Raw genomic sequence first — 12155 nt, forward strand, 5'->3', positions numbered from 1 at the left:
GGAAAACGTGGCTGGTACAAATATAGACAGCTTCAAGAGGGGATTAGATAAACATGGAGCAGAGGTCCATCAGTGGTTATTAACCATAATGTACAGATGGAACACTATGTCTGGTGCAGTGATATTCTGTATTCATGGTGCTTGGGAGGCAACAGTGGAAGGGCTTCTGGAGTTCTGGTCCCACTGGTTGACCTCCTGATGGCACTTGGTTTTTGGCCACTGTGTGACACAGAGTGCTGGACTGGATGGGCCACTGGCCTGATCCAGCATGTTTTCTCTTATGTTCTTAAATATTCTTTGGTTGCAGTAGTTGTTCATTACTCATATGTAACCCCATACTGTCAAAGGGGGCAAATGTCCATAGAACTGCCCCCTGATAAAAGCAGGAAAAGAAGAATAGGAGCAGGATCTTGCTGCTACCACTCACACCCTGCCTGTTTAGGGACTGGGCAGCCTGCTCTTGCTGGCTACATCAAGGACCTGGGAGGTTGGTTTCCAGCAACAGCTTCCACCTACTTTGCATGTAATAAAGTCAGTCCCCAGTTTGATGCTGGTGGGGGGGCAGCATATAATCACTATGACAGCCTCTGAGATTACTTAACTGAGCTTTAACTCTCACACAGGAGCAGAGTAAAGATGAATATGAATGGAATTAATAGGAGGCTGTATCCCAAGCCTTGCCATTCTTGTCCTATAATCTGATTTGCCCTATAATCTGGATTTCCCAGTTCCCAATCTAGCACTCTGCACTGCCAGTCTAATCCCAAAACATTTGTATCCTATTTAGATCATGGACTTCAATGAGTATAACTCTGTTTCGGATTGCACTGCTACCCTCAAGATGTTACAGTCCTACCAGCAACTACAAAAATCACATGTTTTCCCTTTCTGTAGTACTTATATTGCCAAGCCAGGTAAAAGTGCTGATAAAATGACACTGATGATGCCAGTACTTGTAGGCAGAAAGTTTTACAGACAGGGTATTGGAGTGTTGGCCAACAATCCCTAAAGTAGCTCTATAAAAAAAATTGCAGTTGTCCACCAGGGGTTAATATCTCATTCCAGCAGTCATTTTAAAACACTAGCGTTTCAGATTGTGGAATGGATCTGTTCCTAGAGCGGGGAAAGAGATTGCAAGAGCTGAGGGAGAAAAGCAAACATGTAAGGTGTCTGTGCCACTGAGTCTAGTATTAAGAGTTTTAATAAAAATGTGTGTGTAGTATTTGTTCATATATTGTGGCTCTCAAAGATCTGGTGATTATTCTTTGTGGCTCTTACATTAAGCAAGTTTGGCCACCCCTGTTTTAGCCTGTAAATACATAGTGCAGTTCTGCCTTCGCCTTGTTCTGCATCTGTTTCTGCAGCATGAACTTTATGGTTCCTTCTCAGACTTTTACACTTATAATTCTGCTTGGGTGGTAGACAAAGAGTGATTCTACATTCATGTTTGAGCCAGATTTTCTGAGAACTGAAACCGCCTTATAGAAATCCAGATTATTTTTAAAGCATTTACACTGTTTCTCTCATTTGCTGCAGTTCTTGTCTATGGCAGTTGTTTTGACATGTTTCATCCACAAGGTGGTACTATTGCTCTCTGTGTAATCACTAAAAGCCTCAATAGCTCATGTGGTAATCATAGGGTTGCATGTTCAAGCCCCACTTCCCAAGGACTTCAGGAGGCTGAAGTTGGTTCCTTATTCGCAGTTCCTTATGCATTCCTTATTTGTTACTTATTCGTGAATTCAACCAAAACACTGAAGAGAGTTTGAAAGCTCTGAACCCCAAAATAAGGTCTGGTCCCCCATATATCATACACCTCCTTGTTCAGGGGACTCTACTCTTCAAGAAGATATGTGCTGCCTCATGGTCCAATGAGCGATTCTTGTGCCAGCTGCTGCAGAGCTAGGTGCCCCCAAAGAGGCAGACACTGGGGCCAGGCTGTACCCCAAAACAACATTTGAACCACCCCAAGAGACACATGCCCACGCTCGGGACACTGTCCCCTGCAAGAAGATATGCAGTGCTGCCCGGTCCAAACACTGCTTCTGGCACCACAAGTTTCCATTTGGAGTGCCACCAAGAAGCCTGTATTTCAAAGGAGAGTTGAATAAGGAACTATTTTAATTAATTGCCCTCTACACCCCAAAAAGCAATATGGACCACCACATACCATACACCCCCACGTCCAGGGAATACCACAATTAGAGTTCCAAATAGAGTTCCCAACTCTGGGGTGGGAAACTCCTGGAGATTTGGGGGTGAAGCCAGGGGAGGATGGGGTTCAGGAAAGGGCAAGGAGGATAAATAGTATTATACCTGAGACACCTCAGCAGGGTATAATGCCATACAGTCCACCCTCCAACATCTTTGGAGTTCTGTTTTCTGTCTCCCTCCATCCTCCAATATTCACTGAAGGGTATATCTCAAATAAACTGGTCTAAATACTTTTATTTGCATATATTATTTATACTGGGCTCTATAATCCACTTTCTCTTGAAGTTCTCACTACTCCATTTGCCAGACTGGAGAAAAAAAATGTCTCTTTAAATCTCTTACAAACAGATAGGTGGCAGCTCGGAGAAGAATTTGCATTTAAATGTTGCTTTATCCCCTCATTCCATGTCTATTTGCCTTCCCTTCTTCTTTTTTTAATGCTTTGCACCCTCCCTTCCCCCCTCCCTCCATTGCTTTGTTGAGGCTTTGAAAAACTCTGATATGCACGTTTTGCTGCTCTCAGAAATCTGATGTTTATTCTATGTGGCTATTACATTGAGCAAGTTTGGCCACCACTTATCTACACCAAGCAAAAACCATGTAAGAAAGCTGGGTTACCGCCTCAGAGAATGTAAATATTCCAAAATGTTTTTGGTGTATGTGTGTGTGTGTGGGTGGGGGATTGATAACGGTTGATTTGGAATTTCCAGGACCATTGTCCTCAATTGCTATTTTCAGCATTGGAAATGATCCTTTATATTTGAATATTAAATGTGGCATCGTGAGATCTCCAGTTTCCCCCTTTAATTTAGCAGGAAATATAAATAAATATAAAACACACCATTAATTGATAACATTAAACAGTAGAGAAAGTGAACACACACACTTTCCACTGGCAGTGCCAGAGGCTGGCAAACCACCTTTCCCCCTTTAGATCCAGTGCCAGAGACTGGCAAACTATCTTTCCCCCCTGACAACCCAGCCCTAGAGCTGTAAAACTACCTTTTCCCCTGGCAATCCAGTCCTGGAGGCTGGCAAACTACCTTCCCATCTTAAAAGTTGAAGAACTGCAGAACAGAATTGGTGAGTAGCTGGCTGCAGAATGAGAGGCACTTTCAAAGCTCACAGCAGAAGGAACGACAAGAAACATGTCACATAAGAGTTACCAATAGCAATTGCTGAAGAAAACGCCACCTGCTGGTGGTAATGGAGAAAAGATGATGATGATGATGATGATGATGATGATGATGATGATGATGATGATGATATGATGATATTGGATTTATATCCCGCCCTCCACTCCAAAGAGTCTCAGAGCGGCTCACAATCTCCTTTACCTTCCTCCCCCACAACAGACACCCTGTGAGGTGGGTGGGGCTGGAGAGGGCTCTCACAGCAGCTGCCCTTTCAAGGACAACCTCTGCCAGAGCTATGGTTGACCCAAGGCCATTCCAGCTGGTGCAAGTGGAGGAGTGGGGAATCAAACCCGGTTCTCCCAGATAAGAGTCCACACACTTAACCACTACACCAAACTGGCTCTCCGCAGTTCCTTATGCATTCCTTATTTATTAAGAAAAGCAACAAAAAGAACTAAAGCCATCTACACTCATGCCGTAGATGGGGAGCAAATGGGAAAACTCCACTTAAGAAATGGTCTGCGAAAGTAAGGAGCAAAACCATGCTGGAGACGGCTTCACTGCTGATCCAGGATTTTAAGTGTAAATGATAGCCAAAACACCGGAGCAAGACAGTAGTGAGGCCAGTTTGTAATGCAGATGGTCAAATCTGAAAGGGTAGCATTACTGGATCTTTTGCCCAGTGTAGAATCCCCCAACGACACTGGTTTGTATCACTCTCATTTTCTTGGGATACAACTATACCTAAGGTGGAGACCATAGTTTGAGTGTAAAAATTGCCAATATGCCTGCATTTTTCTTGCCACGCTGTTTTGTTTCTTGGACTTGGAGAATTAAGTAACTTGCTGAAGTTGTCACCCTCCCTGTCACTTGAAACTCCCGTGACACATGAGTAGTAGCTTCCTTGAACCACCAAAAAGACAAATCAGTGAGTTCTAGACAGTGCTTTTCTTCCCCCTGGAAAAAGAGGTACCAGAACTCTCAAGACAGAAATGAAGGAGAAACACAGAGGTGCCCCTCATGAACTTTTTTGGGAGAACTTTGTTTCCACAAAGAGGTTCCAGAACAAGGGCTTTTTTGTAGCAGGAACTCCTTTGCATATTAGGCTATCCCCCCCCCTGCTGTAGCCAATCCTCCAAAAGCTTACAGAGCATTTCTTACAGGGCCTACTGTAAGCTCTTAGAGGATTGACTAAATCAGGGGGTTGTAGCCTAATATGCAAAAAAGTTCCTGCTACAAAAAAAAACAACCCTGTCCAGAACTCTGTTCTGCCACATTCCCCCAGGGGAAAAAAGCCCTAGTTCTAGACCAAATCAAGCCTTAAAGTGACTGAACTGAGGCTATTGTTCTTGGTCACATTATGAGAAGGCAAAAGTCACCGGAAAAGACAATAATGCTAGGAAAAATTGAAGGCAGCATGAAAAGAGGAAGAGCCAGCATGAGATGAATTGAGTCAATCAAGGAAGCCACAGCCTTCAGTTGCAGGGCCTGAGCAAAGCTGTTAATAATAGGATGCTTTGGAGGTCATTAACTTGTAGGGTCACTGTTAAATACTGGGTTCGATGCATAGATGTTCAAAACAGGAACATGCTTTATTGATAACTCTGGAACAAGACAAAATGGCGGGACCACGACCCCGCTTATATGCATGCAAAGAACCTCTCCCCAGATCCCCATACCAAATCATGGCAGTCAAGCTTCATGCCAGAACTGCTCATTGGTTCCCTTTTAGATTCCAGATCTCAGAATCTATCCCAGAGTCTTCCACCAAAAAGCCTCCCACCAAACATAAACTCCAGTACACAACAGTCACCATGTCAGAAGTGATTTGACAGCACTTATCACACACAGTTGTGTCAGTGGCTACCAATTATATTGACCAGAGGCAGTAAACCTCTAAACACCATACCATGGAGGCAAATTGGCCCTGCAAAATAACTTTTTGGCCATTGTATTAAACACTGTGCTGTACTAGATAGACCACTAGTCTGATCCACCAAGGCTGTTATGTTCTTATCATTTTATGTTCTTACATGTCACTTCCATTCATGGTATTGGGGAGTAGTAGAATGGTAGGAAGTCAGGCAGGGATCAAGTTGTTGGCTTATGCTAAGTACATTGAACATGTTATTAACCTCCTTCAGAATCCTTTTGTTAAAGATGTGCCCTAACTTTAAAACAGTAGACAGAACAATTGAAGAAGGCAACAGACAGACAGCATCCTTCAGTTAATCTGCAATTCTAGTTTTATCTGAGCCTTTTAAACAGCTTTTGATGTATCTTATCTGACCTATTTGGTTTAACTGGACTTGTACTAGCTGTCTTTGGACTCCTTCCGCTCTTTAAATACTGGATGGATTGTGTTGCTTCTGGATACAAGAGCTGTGACCCTCCAATCTCTTTTGAAGGTCATACAGAGTCAAATGGGGAAGAAAAAGTAACTAAGAAGGCATATAGATTCTCTCTAAAGTTGGCCAGTTATACATTGATGATCTTTCATTGAAAGATCATTGAAAAAGTGACCAAGAAGGCACACAAATTCTCACTCACCTCTAAAGTTAGCCAGTTGTACATTGATGATCTTTCATTGAAAGAACTAGTAAGTGACATTTCTTCTTTTCCCTCCCCAAATAATTTTAATGAGCTAAATTTAGTGAAGGAGTTGCTAATACAGTTATCTCCAAACCATCATTTATCTGTGGGAGCCAAATCCCCTAATGTGAATGGGATGATAAGTCTCTCAACTGGCACCCAACATGGATCTATCCCTTTACTGAAGTGTATAGGCGATCACTGCCCATTTACAGGCGAAACGGTAATGGCTATTTGGGGTATGTAGAAAAAAAATTTGCTATTTTTCAGATTCAGGTATACCTTAAAAAATTCCAATATCCCCAAATTCCAGTACTGGTGTGGTATTCAGATATGGTGAAGTTTTTTCAACTTTTTGTTGTTGTTGTTCATTATACTCCATGGAGGAGTTCCCTGGGTTTCTGGAGGGGACTGCTTTTCAAGATACAGTCACCAAATTTGCAGCAGAGCTAGTGGTAACTATTTGCAGAAGAACAGGGAGGTCCAGTTTTATGAGACCTCAAAGATGGTGCCTTTATTTATCCTCCATTATTTCCAACAGGAGAAACAGCCTTTCCCCCCTCCAGGGCAAAAACAAAGAGAGAAGCCTGCAGCAGCTGCTGATCAATGCTCCTCATGCCAAGAACCAACACAAGCACAAAGGAATGAAAAGAAAACCCAGGAATCCATGCAGAACCACAAGCCAGCGTGGTAAACCCAGAAGAACTAATGTCAAACCAGGGAATCTCTTGCAAACCCAACAGAACCCAGTGCCAGTGTGGCAGTGCCAGGTCAGCTGAACCAGTGTCAAACCAGAGAATTCCATCAGGGTTCCCTTCCCACATTGGTAAAGTTATTCCCATTCTTCAAGAATGCTTTGCCAACTGAAATAACTGCTTGAAATTCTGTCTCTTGGAGGAATTGTTGATTCATGTCTTCTGTGTAACAATTTTGCTATTTTTTTTCCTCATTATGTTTTTTGACATGTGCATGGATGATAACAGCTCACTCCTCTTCTGAGGAAGGCTGTGAAAAGAATGATATGATCTGAAAACTCGTTGAGAAAGAAGCAAGACTCAAGGAGAGTTTTGAGAATACTTAGACTGTATGGGTTTAACATAAAATGCCTAAGTTTTGGACATGAGTTACATTTACCTTGACTATCAGGTTGGAATTTGAACACATATGTTGATTAGATGGTATGTATTGCACGCTGGATTATTTACTTAAAGAACACACACAGAGGATATGATAATACATTTTATTGTATTTTATTATTAATTTATTGTACTTAGTGACCCTTATCAATTTATTGTACTTAGTGACCCGCCCTGAGCCTGCTTCGGCGGGGAGGGCGGGATATAAATAAAACGATTGATTATCACCGTGTTTTTGCTTACGGAGGACTACTGAGAGTGGAAGCAGGGTTGGTCCCATTCAAAGTACATGCCTGGCTTCAAACTATATGGTTTTGGCTCAAGTAAATTTTATTCTCCCTTGGATTAACTTCTACTCTGGGTGTGTGAGAACAGTAGAGTACAAATGACAATGATACATTTTCTCTCATCCAGTCTTACTGCATCTCAGGTACTTGGAAGCCAGAGCAAGAATTCAACAGAGACTATGGGATACAGCCCTCCAAGTTGACAGATCATGGACCTGTTCTGTTCCAGCTATGGAAAATAGTAGCCAAATTTTTGTCCACAGAATTCCCCAAATATCATAGGGCTTTTACCTTTAACATTCTCCCATCTGCCTTTGTTGAAGGGAGATATGCATACCTCATATGCACAACATCTCTGTTCCTGTCTGTCTGATATGATAGAAACAATTCAACATGTCTTTCTATACTGGGGTTTTTTTTACAAGGACATTTGGAATATGTATATCACTTCAATTACATCCAAAAACTTAAGCAGATCCAATATTTTTTGTGTTTTCTTCTTGCTGACTGTTTTAATGAAACTACCTTTAGGGTTGCAAGATTTGTGCACTGGTGTGCTCAATAAGGAAACAATTGTTTGAGTATTTTAATAATGTTATTTTATCGTTAATTGCAGGAGTTCTGCACCTGCTCATGTATCTAATGTGTATTATGCATGGTTATTTTTTTTTTTTATTGGCTGCTCCTGGGTCATAATAAAACTATGTATGTATATACTTTAGACATACCTAGGCATCTCATGCAATCCTCACTCCTGCTCTTGAAACAACCACACCTGGAAAAAGCATTGCAAGAACAATATGCACGTTGTTGGCATTTGGTTCTAACATCTGGAAAACCTGGATACAACAAAAAGCAGTATCTATTAGGGGGAGTATCTATTGGGCTCAATACACTCTGCCAATCTTTTTCTGTATTATATGTTTGTCTACATAAAATGACCCTTTTTGAAGCCATCCGCTGTGATCTATAAGAAGTATGGCAACAACACTTTGGAAATACTTGCTATATTAGGCCACAGGGAATATATATATTAGAGAATATATCTATTAGAGAATATATATATATAAACAGGCAATTTCTGCCAGAGCTCTCTCTTCCCCACCCACCTCACAGGGTTCTGTTGTGGAGAGGGGAAGGGAAAGGAGATTGTAAGCCACTCTGAGGCTCCAAGTGAAGGGGTGGGGTATATATCCAATATCTTCTCTCTTAGGGCTCCAGCCCCATTAAGTCCTCCCTCAGAATACAAAACCTGGGTAGCGCTCTGTCTCACCTGCCTTTTACTGACAAAAACTAAAGCTTGGCATTTGTCAATATTGTTGTGGTTTCCTAGCAACCTCCAGAATGGCCAGTAAGATGGCATTTGTTTCTTAAAGCTACAGCTCCTGCTTCTATTATTTTGAGTGTTTTAACTCCCCAATATTTTCTTTTTTTTTATTTCAGATTTCTCCACAGACCTGGAGCTTTTTTATTTAGGTTTGTAGAAAGATCCATCTTGTTGGTTCATGGCTCTGTTCTGTAAATTTAAGTATCCACAAATCTGGCCACATTGATTAGATATAGTGACAAATAGTGACCCATGATACTCACGGGAGGGAAATCCTTCTTTCCATCTTAACTTACCATCATTGCTTGTGGGTCCAGCATGTGTCCCAACCTTTGCTGCTGGCTCACTGCAGTTCTTTCCCCCTCCATGCCAGAGTCATCGCCAGGTCTACCACAGCTACCAAGCACCCCTTCATCACTGTCACCAGTGCTGCCACCTAGCGGAGGCATGGGTGTTGTCTGTGCATGAGCAGACTATTTTTTAAATTTTAGAAGAATTTAACACCACCACCCCTTTTTTTAGTTTTCAGTTTTTTCTGCTAACCTGGCAGCTCCCCAAGTTTTCAGGAAAATCTATTTAGTGTCAATGTGGCCCCAATCTGCAGATTTTTATATCTTCATATAGAGGCCATACTTGAGAAGTAAATATATAGATACAAGGCTATGACAGTGTTTAGGGATAGCCAACTAAAATAGAAGTAAGAAAACAACCTCTCCCCTTTCACAATACCATCTAAATATTCCAAGCCGGATGAGGCTGAAAATCCCATGACATCATGTTGTCTGTCCTATAAAGGAATGAAAGACTGCGAAGTTTCTTCTGAATCCCAAAGCCAAGTATGGAGAGAATGGCTGTATAGCTTCATAAATTTATATTGTGCCTAATTCCAAAGAGCATGTGTGGGCCAACTGGCAGTAATCCAATAGCCTCAGGTCTTCAATTGCTTATCACTGAACCATTACATATCAATAGATCAGAATCAGATAATAGATGCAGGAATGTAGGTACCGACATCACGTTAGCACATTCCATAGAGAAGAAACTGCAACAACTTTCTTTCCATTCCTGGTATCCATATTGGTTTCTTTCCCACACTAAGCTTCTTTCCCAGTCAGTGTTTCTTACAGCACTGTGTCTAGAAGCATGAATGCTAATGCCCTCTTTTCCTTCTTCTGTATTGTGGAGATAAAAAAAATGCACCTTGATTCTACTCACAGGATGGAATGGAAAGGTGTGTTCCAATTGCCACAGGGGTAGAAACTGTAGTAATTTCTTCCGCCCTTCTCTAGAAGAGATTGGGAACTGCAGAAGTTTACCCTGACATATTTAGTAGGGTTGCCATTTCCCTCCTGGAGGAGGCAGATCTCCTACTCTCAGCAGCCCCTTTCTCAGGCTGCTGAGCTGGATGGTGAGAGACAAATGGCAGTGTAAAGGGGGGGGGGTTTACTTCCAGAGTGTTGGCTGATTGATAGAGTATTGCTGGCAATGCACTGACATCACTTCCGGTCAACACGTCAGCACATCACTGGCAATGTAACTAAATTGCTGGTTGGCAAGCCCTGCCAGTTTACAGCTTTGTGCTGCTGACCCTAATATTTAGAAAGGTTAGCTGGAGAGCTAGTGAAGCAAGACAGACTTATTACCTCTAAGCATTAGTGATGGAGTGCTACTTTAATGTCATAGATCAATGCATCATAAACGTTTATGGAGAAACATTGCACCTCTTTGTAACTTCTGGAGAATAATGGAGGCAGATGCAAGAATGGAATCCACCAGGAGCAGGTCCTTCTCAGCTTCTACTGGCATTCTGTAACCATCTTCCATAAACATATATTTATTTCCTTCACTTGCTAATTTTTAGAGGGAGGTGAAAGCTTCCTCTTCTGGGTGTTTGAACTAAAACTGAGGGTGGGATCCAGGCAAAATTGAAAAATTTCAATCCATTTTCTCCTCCTGCTGAAGACCTCCCCTGTATCATTCCCCTCAGTTGCTTATCCTGGAAGATCGGCATTTCATGGAGGTCAGTGGGAGCGGGGAGGCAGGAAAATTCCATTCTGCTACTAGAAAATTTAGTCTCAATCCATCCCTGATTTTCTAAACTTGATTGTGTATAATACTTATTTGTTCAAAAATCTTACTTCTCTATTATAAAACTTACTCAAGTTGGTCTCTGTTGATTTTAAGCTTTTATTAGCTGCTATAATACTTTTAGACAGTTATAGTCAGGGCTTTGGGGGGTAGAAAAAGCCCAGCAGGAACTCATTTGGATATTAGGCCACACCCCTGATGTCAGCATTGTTCCACACAGGAACTAAATTGCATATGAGGCCACACCCCCTGACACCAATCAGCCTGTATTCCTGTGCATTCCTGCTTTTTTAAAAAAGCCTTGGCTGTAGTGATGTAATTTTTGATGCATTATATCATAGAAAAGACAACTTTCCTTATTGCTGGTTGCTAAGCCTGATGTTTTAGAATGATTTGATTCAGTTGTAGTAGATGGAGTGGAGTCAGCATTTGGGGAACAGGCATTTGGGGTGTTCATGGACCCAGCCTTGTTGTTTAAGAATCAAGTTGGCATAGTGGCCAAGAATTTCTTCTATCATCTGTACCTATTCCTCAATCTGTCTTCCTTCTTAGACTTAGTGAATCAAGCTACATTGATCCATGGTTTGGATCCCATGGTTAGGTTACTCTAATGTACTTTATGTTGGGCTTTCCTTGAAGACAGCAAGGCTGGTTCAGATTCTAGAAGGCCTATTATTGTTATGGGCTAGCCAACAGGAACATAAATAAAATAGGGTTCTTCAAGTCAGTACAGTACAGTAATTTTATTACAGTTCATAACCAGCACAAAACAGTCCCTTTTGGGGACAATATTGTACTTTCGATTACAAAAACTGGTTTTAGGAAATCAGCAATGAGCAAAGCCTCCCTTCCTTCACATATTTGTACATATATATTCTGGATCTTTTTCATGATTTTCCAGATGCAGCAGTCATTGTCATTTATGGGATAATATGCTAGGAACATTTATAGTTTCATTGGGTTTTTATTATTTCTGTTTGGTTTTAATCTGTAAACCACTAAGCAGACCTTCTGTGACTGAAAAGCTGTACAAAGATATAAAACAAAGATCTATTGCAGGTAATTCTACAGTGAAGTTGAGTGCAGATCTGATACCAGAGGTGTCAGATGCGCCAGCTTGTCCTATGGATACTGGCAGGGTCCTTGGGAGTATTAAGGCCACCACTTGTGCTCAGAATCCATGCCCATCCTGGCTTTTAAAATCTTGCCAGGGAAAAGTATTGAAGCCAATAGTGAAAATCATCAACTCCTCTCTAATTGAGGGGGCTCTCCCTAGGCCTTCGAAGGTGGCAGTTACTAGATCTCTGCTCAGAAAACCTTCATTGGGTAGGGATGAGGTGGCCAATTACAGGCCAGTCTCCAATTTACCTTTTCT

This window comes from Heteronotia binoei, chromosome 6 (assembly GCF_032191835.1).
Source record: "Heteronotia binoei isolate CCM8104 ecotype False Entrance Well chromosome 6, APGP_CSIRO_Hbin_v1, whole genome shotgun sequence".
In the NCBI taxonomy this organism is placed as follows: domain Eukaryota; kingdom Metazoa; phylum Chordata; class Lepidosauria; order Squamata; family Gekkonidae; genus Heteronotia; species Heteronotia binoei.